At 49.0% G+C, this 13,311-nt stretch overlaps 1 protein-coding gene across 1 annotated transcript in view; it reads left to right on the top strand.

Annotated features, from left to right (window-relative positions):
* Window positions 1-13,311, top strand: part of LOC133221005 (uncharacterized) — a 128,560-nt gene that overhangs the window by 24,050 nt on the left and 91,199 nt on the right. The window lies entirely within an intron of this gene.

Genomic DNA, 13,311 nt, shown 5'->3' with positions numbered 1-13,311 from the left:
GGGTCCACCCCTTAGAAATGCCCGTTCGGCTGTTTCCCGTTAGCGGTGTAAAGAGAGGAGGGAACCCGAAACAACCCGCTCTAATTATTCTTATTACCAGCAATAATGACCGCAAAGCAAGCGCAAGCGACTCGCCTTGACCCGCAAGGCTGAGGGGCGGTGGGGGTGTGAGGAGGTGCGGGTGAGTTGCGGGGCTGCCCCGCGTTTGTAGCCGGTGGGTCCGTTCCGCGGTGTCCGTCGTCACATGAAAGTCCCCTTTAAGTTTCCATAGAGAGGCCTCCGGGCGTCACATGATGGACATGATATAATGAAACAACGTTGTGCGGAGGGAGGGAAGCGTTCGGGGAGGCGGCGGGGAAGAAGCGGTACCCCCCTCCCCGGGACCGCCCCGGGTCCCAACCCCGGCCCGCCCGCCGCGCTTGCACCTGTCTCGGCGGCCGGCGGCCCCGCTGATGGGGCTGGCGTGTGGCACCGTCCCCCTTCGGAGGAGGACTGGAACCGGCGGAGCAGCGGCCGCTCTCGGAGGTAAGTTACCGGCGGGACGCGGGCTGGGGAGGCCGGGGGGGGGGGGGGAGCCCGCCGGAGGGGGTGGCGGTGCGCGGCGGCCGCGCCATGTTTGCGCGGTGGCGGTGCGAGGAGCGGCGGGGTGGTGGTGTCGGGGTGCGGGCTGAGGGGGTGCGTGCGTGCGGGAGGACGGAGCGGGGGTGCCGCGTGTCCCCGCGGAGCGGCGGGCGGGTGCGCGCCCTCCATGTCCGCATTCCAGCTCATGTTGCGCAGATAAAATTCAAACTTGAGGTAAACACAAGCGGCGGGGGGGGGGGGGGGGGGGGTGGTTGGTGTGAGGAGGGAAAAGGGAGGGAAAGGGAGGCTCGATCCATCCCGGCTCCCGCCGCCCTCTTCCCTTGGCCGCTGCTCTCCCCGCCCGCCGAGCCCTCACGCACCTGGGCTGCCAGCGCCGAGCACCCCCGGCCCGGCTGCTCCGCAGGGGCTGCGGGCAGCGGTCGCCTTCCCGCAAGGGGAAGGGAGAAGCCGGGTGAGCATCCCCCGTAGCCCGCTGGTAGGAGGCAGCAACTATGGGTATGTGCGCGGCGGACGGTGCGCGGCAGGTGCGCGGGCCGCTGTCGCGACATGGCGGGGGCTTGCCTGTCGCGATGTGCGTGTGTGTGTGTGCGCGGGGGGAAAAGCCAAGTGACAGCCGAGCTGCGGTTTGCAGAGGGGGGTGTGTGAGGAGAGACGGGACTGCGCTGCTTTCTCGCTGCGTGGGTATCCCGAATGGAGCCAAAATAGCACCGATCCCCCCCAAAACACCCCGGGTGTGGGGGGGGCCGGTCCGCATTTCGAAGTGCGTATGGAGAAAACAAGATGCGGGAGGGGAACGGGAGGGGGGGGGGGGGGTGGGAAGGAGGAGGAGGGCGGGGAGGGCCGGGCCGCGCCGCCGCTCGCCCGCCCGGGTCCGTGACACAGGCGGTGCCGCCGGCAGCGGGGTATATTTAGCGCTTCCCCTCCCGCAGCTCCTCCGCGGGTGATGGAGGCGGCCCCACAGGTGGGTGCGTGCGTGAAGGGGGCGCGGGGCGAAGCGCTCGGCGTGAGGGGAAGGGCGGCGGGAGGCTGCTGAGGCGGGAAGGGGTTGGGGGGGGGATCGGCGCTGTGGGAGCGGGGCAGCGGCGGTGCGGGGACAGGCGCAGCCCGCGGGTGTTGCGGGTGTGAGGGCGCGGTGCGGTGCGGGGCCGGCCGTGAGGGGGGAGTAATGGAGGGGAGGGGGGGGGGGGGGAATCGGTCTTTGGGCGGGAAGCGCGCGCGGCCCCCGCCTGGCGCCTCCTCAGCACTGCACCAAGGCGGCGGGACAGCCGCCCCCCCTCTTTTAGTCCATGAGGCCACGCCCACCGCGCCCCTCCGGACCAATCACCGCGCTGCTTACCCGCTCCCCCCCCTCCCTTTCCCCGCTCCCCTCCGCCCGCCCTTGGCATGGCGCGAGCCCCGCGCCCGCCCACCCGCCTGTTTGTTATGGTCGGGGCCACGTGCCGCCGGCTCAGCCGGTCACGCGGACTCGCCCCGCCCACCAACCCCCTTCGCCCGGCCGCTGTCACCCGCGGCCAGAGAGGGGGTGACCGGGGGACACGGGTTCGAGACCCCCTCCTGACCTAGGGGGAGAGGAACGGGGAGCTGGGACCCTCTGGTTTATGCCCCCTTCGGGCTGCGCCCACCATTGGGCCCCTTAAACCTCGTGGGTCGAGCCATGGCACCTTGAGAGGCTTTCCTCTCTAGAACACAACTGGTTATACCCAGTCGGTGCTTTATATCCTTTTCTGTCTATTCCCCCCCCCCCCCCCCTTTACCAGTATAAACCAGCTGCGTACCTGCCTGCCCTGGCGTTGTTGCACACGTAGGTAGCGCAGGATCGTGTTTAGCTGTCGGTCTCCTGAGCCTGAAGCTTCGAGCCTATTTATAGGTAGGTTGGGCAGCCTTTAGCGTGAAGGACTTGTGCCGCGTCCAAATCTGCGGCAAAACGAGGTGGCTGAAACCACGGCGTTTCGTTTTCTGCCAGCCTTTGCTCCTGGAAATGGGGTTTCATGGGAAGCTGTGGAGGGATGGGTGTAGAAGGACTGGTCGGTTTGGAGCTGAGGAACGTCATGCCGTTTTAATGGAAGCTCTCGGGTAGCAGAACAAACAGTAAGAGGATACTCAGTTCTAGATCAGTGGCTTGCAGGGAGTGGACCCTGGCTGTCTGCAGACAACTTCTGTGGGGTCAACAGGAAGCAAAGGACGTGTGTTCTCTATAGGTGTGTGTTCATTACACTGATTTCTGCACTGATCGGGGCTGGTGAGCTGAAAAAAGCTATGAAAGATTGCTGTTCTAGATAGCCAATGTGTTTTGGTTTAGAATAAGTGTAGGAGGGGTGAACCTCCCCTGTATCTGTGTTTTTTCTTGTGTACGTGCTTATTGTGCTATTTAGAAACATAAAATGCAACATATTTCTAAGAATTACGTCATGATTAGTGACGTTGCGACTCTCAAATAGCCTTAAAGAGTTAAATAACAGCAGATGAATGAGAACAGGTCAAGAAGAGGGGAGGTGGTTTCATAACTAATGGCAAGGAGTGTGCACAGATACTTAGAACTGGCTTAGAGTTGCAGTAGACAGGAGTCTTCTTCAGGAGTAGTAGGATTTAAATGCCCTATAAATACAGACATTGAGAAGGAGGATGGAAAGATAAGTAAGGTTTGCATCTTTCTGCTGGTCTAGTGGAGTAAATGGATCGGGGGACGGTTTATGGTGCTTCACGTGCTTTCAGTTCTCTTCCATCGTAACTCTATCTGTAGAGGGTTTTTTTGCATGTGAAATGATGAAAGTTTCCAGGTCCTGACAGGGCTTGATGAGAGGGAGTGTGGCCTTAAAATAACAGGAAGGGTAATGGCTCTGAAACGCACTGGGATGGTGAAAGGACTGGGGTGGTATTTGGGAGTGCTTGACTTACGCTTGTGGGGAGCTGATGTTTTGTGTTGGAGTCATTTGAAAGGCTGTTAACTTGCAGGAATATGTTTATTAAAGCTGATTGGTTTGTATGGGCGTATCTGCATGTCTTGGGTGGGGGGGGCAGAGAAACCTAGCTTAAAATAGGAAATGAATAGGGAGCAGTTGGTTTGTTAGATATCTGAGACTAGCAGGAGGTGCGCAGTGCGAGCTTGCCAGCGTCTCTGACTTGTGAGTGTACGTGGAATTGCTGGTGGAATTGATGCACCAGGAAATTGCTTTCTCTTGTTTTTGTTGGGGAGATGGCAGTTAACGCAAAATGAGCTCTTTGGATCCCCGTATCCCATTTCTCTTTAATATCACCAAGATCATTTATCTTCCCGGCCAGACAGAGGCAAAAATACTTCATTTTATAACTTGGTTCACCTTCCCTTTGGTTGCTGTCAGCTCATGACGAGGCACAATGTGTGCTGTACACTGTGTTCTGCAGAGCTGTTGTGGTGAGGAAGACAACGTATATGAAAAAAGGGCTATGAAAAAATCCGTGTTGTGCCCGTTCTGCCCCCTTTTTATATAAAACAGAACTGATTTATTTCTTCAAGGGGTCCCCAGCGTTTCATTTTGCCAAATTTCAGTAGCAAAAAGGTTGCTATTATACTTTTCGTCAGGACTTTAAAAAGCATCTGAAAAGGAAATACCTAAGCTGGTATTCGCATTGGTTTTGCAATAGGAAGTAGGGAAACCTTTTTGTCTGTTTTAATAAGGGAAACTGTGATCTTACTTTTAAAGACACGTTTGTTTACGCAACTAATAGCCTGTTACGTGGTTAAAATTAAGAGGATCTCTTTAATCCAGGCTAGATGTTTTGGTTTTAGTTGCTGTAATCACGTGTTTACTATATTTCTTTCAAGTTTAAAAGTGAAAACATAGAGTTATGGGTTTTTTTTATGTGCTCTGGTGTATAGTACAACTGTACTTGATCCCGCTATGTTTACATGGTGTTTTTTCCATAAGCATCTTGCTCCTGGAAGCACTGGTAGTACTAGAACATGAGTTTAAAAGTGCCATAACGTAAAGGGTGAGAGTACTTGCAGGCAGGAACGCTGAAACACAGAGTTAAGCAAATAATCTCTGCCCAGCAGTTCTTTCAAGTCAGTCTGATGATAATTTTGGGTCCTGTCTCTGTCTCATAGCTTTCTAAATGGCTGGAGATGGAATTAATGGGGCTGTTTGTCACCAATTTAAGCATGGACAGGATTCTTTTTTTTGGGGTTGGATTTCATGGAAAACACAGTGTAAAATCCCCTGTCAGTCCTTCGGGGTGCTGTGCCTCTGCCAGCCGACGTAGCCTTGTCTCACAGCAAGGCTGGAAATCGGAGTTGTTTGTTCAGAGTTTTACCCTTACCAAGGTCAGAGATTTTTCTCCTTCCAGAGATTCCTGATCTGGGCACTTAAAGGGTCCCTGATGAGTGAATTTTCATGGACTGCCTTGAATCCCAGAAGGGGTTTGTTAAATGCCTCCAGTATTGTGCTTCTTCGCTGGCAAAAGTTTGGACATCTCGGGAAGGCTGATATCTGTAGAGCAAAAATATCCATTATGGGAGTAAAGCAGTTAAGCTGAAAACGTTTTCTAAGTCTCTTTTATGAAGTGATGTATTTGGCAGGACAAGAAAAACAGGGATAATTTTAATATGCTTGTTTTAAAGAGTTTTAATCAATATGGACACTGAAAAATGTCAAAAGACTGGCAAGGGTTTACTTGATGACTTATATTTTATGTCATAGGGTTTATATATGACTTGATTATATTTTAGACTATGCTGTAGTCTAAACGTGGGAGGTTTTGTGGATGAGGAGAGATGCTACCCTGGAATTGGGTTTCAGTGCTAAATCTCAGTGTGCTGTTGAGTTCTGGTTGTTTTTCATAATTACAGTGTTATGAAGCATTAATGAAGCACTGCTGATAGTGAGGCTTTTAGCATTATTCTGTCTAGGCTAGAAACTTATTACCAAAGTATTAACAAAATAAACTGAGAAACAAAAGGTTTAAAGGGCATTTACAGAACAGTCCTCTAAATATGTATTAAGGATCAGGTCCTATTTAAGAATATAAATTGTGCTATTAAGTAGAAAGTAAGCAGGGTAGGTAAATGCAGAGGTACTAATGTATTTTGCTGTCCTGTATTTCAAATCTTACTCTCTTTGCAAGCAAACCCATGATGTGCTTTCATGAATGCTCAACTTGTGAAGTCAGCATGCCAGTAACATAGGTTTCCTTAATATACATCTATATCTTCCCCTTTATGTCATCTCTAAATGGTCAGAAGCAGCAGTGAGTTGCCTGGTGGGAAGCTGGGATAAGCAGACAAAACCTCGTCAGCGTCATGCTCTACTACTGCAGCATCGAGGTATTTCTGCCCCCCTCTTTGCTCACAGGAACATGCTGCTTTATTTATATGCTACCCCAAATCATAGCACTTTGAGGGCAGTTAATTTGGAGCCTGAATTAATCCTTAATGTTTCATAGTGCTTACTGACGTGGATTGCACATTGTTTGCAGAACTTCTCTGTGTACAGCAGAACGAATTCGTATCTCCCTGCGGAATAAACCTTGAGTTTGGGCTAGTGCTTTTTCATCTGTGTTGTCATCAAGTGTGATTTCTTGGTAGCATACACCCATTGAGAGCAGAAAGATGGTTCTTGTATTCATTGTGTGTGGAATACCTGGAGAATATGCTGTTTTGAATAATAACTCTATTATGTTCAGCTTGCTGAATTTTAGCATCACTGTAGTAGCTACTGGAGGAGCTTAAGTTGCAAAATGAAAGCAGATCCTGACTTCATAAATTACAGAGGGAATAAGGTAGAATCGAACCGATGCTCAGATTCAGCTTAATCTGAAAGTAAAAGCATTTGCTCGGTGTTACCTTGAGTATTGTATCAGAAGTGAGGTGTTTCCGTGGGGCCAAACACCGGGTGGCTGGTGACAGCTCGGCTTTGGAGCTGAACCTTATCTCTGTGCTCTGATTTTGGGGAGGTTTCTTGCTCTGCCCGTCAGGACAGCCTCCGGGGGGGCAGGAGATGGATCTCATGGTGTTTGCATTCAGCAGGAGGAGGAATAGGACGTTTCTGGCTATTGTTTGGGTGTGTTGTGTAAGCGGAGAACGCTGTTAGAGCCTTTAACAAGGGGGAGTTGCTGTATCACTGTGAGTTCTGCAGTTCTAGTGTGTCACCTCCTCCTTCCCCCTTGCTTTATTTAGCATAACTTCACATGTTATTCTGTTAACATCGACTGAATACTGCTGTGTCATCTGTAGTTCTTGGGACATCTTGCTATGGCAATTTCTGTGACTTCCTGGCAGTGTCCCAGGGACCTGGAATAATCGGGATTACCTTTATCCTATTGATCGAGAGCAGGATTCCAGCTCTGTGAAAAGCAGTGAATACTTCTTTTTTCCCCCTCGGTAAGGTGTATCTATAGCACATCCGCGTGTACGAACCCCCCGAGCGGAGCAGCACTGTTCAAACCCCGCCGTGGATTTCATCCTGCGTGTGTGCTGGGAGGCGGATGTCGGCGGTGCCGCGATGCCGTGGAATGCTCCGCTCGGCGCGGGGAGGTTTCGGAGCGCAGCGGTGGGATGGGTGAGTGGCGTTGCCCTCTGCCGGGAGGAGAGCAGCAGTGCAGCGCTCTGGGCTGGGCCCCCCCGCTGCCGCAGCCGCCCGAAGCGACGGTGTGGGGCTTCTGCATGGACTGCTTCCCACTCCAGCCTCCTCGTCAGCTCCAGTTCAGAGGTGCTGGCTCTCTTCTAGAGCTGTAGCATGGCCCCTGTTCAACCTGGATCGTCTGATCCTTCCCTTCTTACCTGTGTGCACAGCATCTGTAGTTGGTTGTATAAACAGAAAGCGTTATGGATACTATACTATGGGACCTGCTACTTCTCCCAAGGATCATTGTCCTGGAAACACAACTAGTTCTGGTAGATTTGATGGAGAAGTATGCACCCTTCCCATAGAGAGGAAGTGAACCAGCTTTAATCTTTGGATTGTTAATCCTGTCAGGTTTTGGTAATGCAAAGATACCTCTAAACCAATATTGACATAGAAATTAGTATCCTGAATGTAAACGACTCTTTAAATTTGAGTAGTGGCCTGACCTCATTCCAGTTCCATGTTATATGAACAACTTAAGTTCACTAACACCAGATATATCTGCTGCTTGAAAAGCCTGGACCGTAGCGCTGTCATCTGGGATATTTTGGAGTTCTTTCTTTTCTCCTTTTATGTGCGTTTGTTTTGGGGTTGTTTTGTGTGGCTTAGGAGGGTGCTGCCTTTCTGGTGTTACAGAAACTGCATTTTTCGTGTATTCCTGGTGTTGAGTTTAAAGGGAGTTAACAAGGGCAGAGTTCAGCGGGAAACTGCTCTCCCGGTCCTTGTTGTTGGTGGAATTGCTGACACTCAGGAGGAAGTTCTTGCTGAATAGCGGAGAGAAGAAAAAGAGGTGATGACTGGGGAGAGGTAACAGTTTGTGAACTGAAATACCTGAAGGGGGGGCTACAGAAAACCTGGAGAGGGGCTTTGGACAAGGGCGTGTAGGGATGGGACAAGGGGAATGGCTTGAACCTGCCCGAGGGGAGACTGAGCTGAGCTCTTAGGCAGAAGCTCTTCCCTGTGAGGGTGCTGAGGCGCTGGCACAGGGTGCCCAGAGAAGCTGTGGCTGCCCCATCCCTGGCAGTGTTCAAGGCCAGGTTGGACACAGGGGCTTGGAGCAAGCTGCTCCAGTGGAAGGGGTCCCTGCCCATGGAACTGGGTGAGCTTCAATGTCCCTTCCAACAAAACCCAGGCTGTGATTCTGTGAAATGTTTTGACTGAGTAGAGGTGACGTACTCAAAAGCAGTATTACTTCAGTAATGAATGTGTGGCACCTGTAAGCAACAACAGTGTGCATTTGAGACCAAAATTGCATAATATAGGAGGGCAGAAAATGCTGTTAGAGGTGCTTAATGGGTTAACCCAGGCACCTGACACTGTGATGGAGGAGAAGCATCTTTTGGAGCACTCCTACTACTACGGGAGCATGGAAAATAGGTTGTGAAGGGTCAGCCTGGGTGCCAGGCTCCAGTCCTCCACTACTGCAAGTAAACATGCAGCAGGAGCTCTGCAACTGTTTTCAGGCTCCAAATTGAAGCTCTCGCTGCTCCTCTCTAAGTGTCCTTTAGTGTAAATGCTTCTTCTCTCTCCCTTGTGTTCTGCACATGCCACATCTGCAGATAAGCTGTTCTGTTCATTTATAGCCCTTATTTTGTTCTAAACCAGTAGCTCTTAACTTCTCCATGCCCTTCCCCCTTTGCAGGATGTATTGCATGCCCCTGTAGTTCACAGACCACTGCTTTAAAAACCTTTAAAAAGCCTTTTCCTGTAGAGCAAACTTGGTGTTCCTGTGGCTGAAGTGACTTTTGAGGTGAGAGTAAGATGATTCTCCTAATTCCCGAGTCAGGTAAATATCAATAAAGACATTTTGTAATGTCAAATGTGATCCTGGTTGTAGTCTCTGTGGGATAGAGCTGGCTGGTTTTACGCCTTTTGTTGATGTTTTCCTGTGAAATGACAAAGTGCTCCTATTATCATCAACAGTTCTAATTCTGTTCCAGATGCTATGGGCTGATAAAGTAGTAAATGTGTTTTCTGGCAGTTCCTTAGAAGATCATTTACCACTAAAAACTGTGTTTACTGAACTGTATGAGGTCTACTCTGAAAAGCAGGTTTGTGATGTGCATACAGTGCCTAATAGACAAGGACTTTAATTTATATCTGTTTTCCTTATCTTGCTACTTTGGAAGAATCTTCCTAGCTATGTTAGAACTGGAAGTCAGCTCGGAGCCTTTCAGATAGCTGTGTCACCATGAATTAGTGTGTACCCCTAATGGTGCCATATAAACCGGCATCTCTTCTGGCCTGCAAAATTTATCCTGGGCAAAACTATGCTCAGCTTATTCATTTTGGTATTGAGCTGTAAATCTTTGCAAAGAGATGAACCAGTGCTGTTAAACTGTTCTTTTGAGTAACGTGGGCAGAAATGCATCTAGTGTTTGGGAGAGGTTGCTGTGATTCTTCAGGATTGTTCCATTATCCCGTTTTCATCTGTTCCTTTATGGTTGTGCCTGCTGTTCCTGCTTGTACTGGGTCTGCTCTGCTGCTGGTTGGGAAACAAATAGGGGTGAAGAAGTTCATCCTCTTCCTGCAGGTGACATTCACGATTCCTCTGTTGTCCTTGGTTGTTTTTCTGCCTTTTCCTTTGCCTGTTTGCTGAGGGCCAGGTTATCTTAGTGGCTTGCTGCTTCTGGAAATGTAAAGAAAGAACCTGGAAGAGAGCAGAAAACCAAGCAAGGAAGAGCAGCACTAGGTAGGTCATGTTCATGCTTTATGCTTGCTGTGAGCAGTGGGCCTGATACGGCTCCTGTTCTGTTAGTTGTATGAAGTTTAGCATGGTCAGACTCCAAAATGAACTTTCATAATGTTTCCTGCTTTTCCTGTGCCTCGCTGCCACCTGGTACTTCAAGCATGAACATGAATGCAAAACCCATTTTGTGCTCCTAGGGATGCTTAAGGTAATGCTGCTATGGGTTGCAGCCCTGTGGTTCAAACTTAAAGCTTTCTTGTGTGAGGAGTGGGATAGTCAGACCTGGTTTTCTGTAGACTTGTGAGTAAGTGGCTTTGCATCCTGTGGTTATAAGGTCTGTGGCATCTCCTCTGTGTGAATGAGATGGATGTTCTCGGAATACTTAGTTTTAAGACTGACTTTGTAGCAGAATTGGCTTTGGAGTCTAATTTTAGCATTATTTTAGTTGAAAATGGATGAGGGTTGTGAAGATGTGGGTTTTTTTGAACTGACCCCTCTAATTCTGTGTTCTGTGGCTCTCGGGGGTTCTGTTAAATACCATTTGTATTAATAGCACCATCTCCTGCTGAATCCCTCCTGTGGTTTAAGAGAGCATATTTAAGTATTACGTTAATGTTAACCAGCTTCACTGGTAGCTCAGGATTTAAGTTGTTTGTATTTGCAGTTCTCCTCCCAAGTTCTTCATCTCCCGTGAGCATTGTGAATGAGAGAGGTTGGGACTCCAGAGGAGGAGTGTGCTAACGCGTGGGAATGGGATTGCTGAGCCCTGAGGGGAAGGGATGGTTCAGACTGTCTTGAGACACATGTACAGTCAGCTTGCCTTAGTGGGGTGTTTGGTGTGTGTGCATCAGCATCACCAGCAAAGAGGAGGCAGCAAGGAACTGGGGAGCTGTCTGTGGGAAGCAGTTCCTAAGAGAGGGCTGAGAGCACATGGAGAAACCCAGACTGGGTGAGACTGAAGATCAGGCTGTGAAGAAGAGGCAGATGACCAGCATGGGAGAGCAGATGTAGGTGAGGGTCTCTTCTGGCAAAGCTTGGTATGAAAAGTTAAGCAAAAACTTTTCCTCTGTAGCAAAAGTCAAATTTGAACAACTCATAAAGCTTCTCTGTATTTCATGTGGTTATTAGTAATTCATGCTCCTAGTACATATTGTTAGGCACTCTTCATCAAGTCACAGGCTGGTTTGGGTTGAAGGGACCTTAAGGCTCATCCAGTTTCAACACCCTGAGCCAGGCAGGGACACCTTCCACTGGAGCAGGTTAAAGCCATTCCCCTTGGCCTGTCCCTACATCCCTTGTCCCAAGCCCCTCTCCAGGTTTCCTGCAGCCCCTTTAGGCACTGGAGCTGCCCTAAGGCTTTCCCTTCAGGAGCCTTCTCTTCTCCAGGCTGAACCAGCTGAACTCCCTCTTGCTGACTGCAGAGGTCCATCAGATGAGTTTTATATGCTCTTTATTATATTGCCTATTTCCTGGGTGGTGAAGGTAGCATGTCTTCCCACAGGAAGGTTTGCCAGCCTGTACTTGGCTATATGACAGCATAGCAGTATGTGAAGTCTCACCTTTGCTAACCCAGCCTCCTACATGTTGAATTTCTGCTTGGATCTTCCATAATCCTAAAGAAACCTGGTCAGATGCTTGCTGCCCTTTCTTACGAGTGCTGGTGTTTGATTGTGTAAATGCAGGAGGATTGATGCCTTTTCTTGACTGAGCCATTGAATTGGTGAAGGAATTAACTCCAGAGGTGTCAAGTGCCCGAAGTTCTGGTGCAAAAGTTGGTTCAGGAATGAAGCAGGAATCTTAAATTCGGATTTCATGGGGAGATATGGTGTTGTGCTACCAGTAGATTAATGTGCTGGCCCATGGGAATGCTGGCTTTTGAAGAGCTTATCTTCAAGTGTCTAAAACTCATCTGTCCTTACATTGTACCTTAAACTGATGGGATCCATCACAGCATCTGGCCACATGCTGGAAATGTCATGTTTTCCTGTTACATGACTCCTTACCATTCGTTTATAACTGTGGTTATTTTCTCTTAGAGGATTTGTTGTGCCCTTTCCTCATCAGCATCTGGGGCATTCAGGTCTGATTTACTCCCAATGCAGTAGACATTCCTCCAGGATTGAGCTGCTAAAGAAATCTTTTAGGTTGTATGCCCATAGAATTACCAGTTGTCTTATTACTCATGCATTAGTCTAAATGAGGACTTCAGTGAGGTTATAGTGCCCTACTGCATGTGTGAATCTTAAAGCCTGTTGTAGCTATCAGTGCTGCTTACAGTGTGTTCAGTGTTTAGAGGCGCTCTGACCTGCTCAGCAGCAGTGGTGTGTGCTGATGGAGTAACTTGTGAGCTGCTATAGCTGATGTTGGTAGTACTAATGCAGACTGGAGAAAATCAGGAAGGCCTTGTTCTCACTAAGGTACTCCATTGATGGGTAGTGATTATTCCCCTTTCTTCTTGCATTATGAAGTATATATTTCTGTTTTCTGTAAGGTATTTCTTTACAATCATAAAACTAGAATATCTATCTGCTTAGGAGAATTTTAGGTCCTTTCTGAAGGCTTGTGTTGAGGTTTTTTGGCCATAGTTTTATTGCTGAAGGGGTCATTATAAATAGCAGAACTTGTGGGTCAGGTTTATTCCTTATTTCCTCAGTATTTGAGAATTCTTTGATTCCCTGCACTGAAGTACTCTCTGCTGATGGTGGGCTTGATATTCCTGCAGAATTGCAGGTAAATTCTAGTAAGAATATTGAACTGAAAATGGCTTTTTAGGTTTCTCAGTCTTGTCATTTGGCACAGGAAGCTTGATGCTGTATAATTGCTGTATAATCTGTACTTTAATCAAACCCTATCTGAAGGACAGTTATTTTTACTTCCATTATTAGAGCGAGAAGAAAGATCCTAACCATCAGAGCATCCAGGGTCTTGGAAATCTTCAAAATTGCCATCCTAACATTTTGAAGGGCCATTTCATACCACTTCTGTAATGATAATTGCAGGTTTTACCTTATGCAGCTCGCTCCGCTCATGTTTATTCCCCTAATGCTTTTATGACCCAGGAATTGTATCACTTCCAACCTCTTCAGTCAGGTAAGCAAGCCAATCTCCTGGTCTGTGTTCCTGGTATTGATTTTTCCATTCTTCTAGTTATCCCAGACTGTGCCTGCTCTGCAAACTTGGCTCAGAGCTGAGCTGGATTAGCACCTTGGTTTGCTTGCTGCCCACACTGCTGAACAGCATGGGACACAGTGTCCCTGAGCATCTCTTATCATCCTCCAGCCTGTCAGAAGGCTGTGGTGAGTTAGCTGGGCTTTGATGCGCAGTTGGAATCGTTCATCAAACCGCAAACATGGTACAAGGGAACTCTTCATCATCATCTTGCTGTTGTTTGCTGCTGCTCCACAGCTGAGGCTGCGTGGAACGACGGCTCACATCGGCCTC

The sequence above is a fragment of the Neopsephotus bourkii genome, unplaced genomic scaffold (assembly GCF_033783945.1).
Source record: "Neopsephotus bourkii isolate Nb327-2 ecotype Australia unplaced genomic scaffold, CSIRO-AGI_Nbou_v1 NB_1505, whole genome shotgun sequence".
Classification (NCBI taxonomy): Eukaryota; Metazoa; Chordata; class Aves; order Psittaciformes; family Psittacidae; genus Neopsephotus; species Neopsephotus bourkii.
Note: the sequence above shows the minus strand (reverse complement) of the source record. Positions and strands in the feature narration are given on the sequence as shown.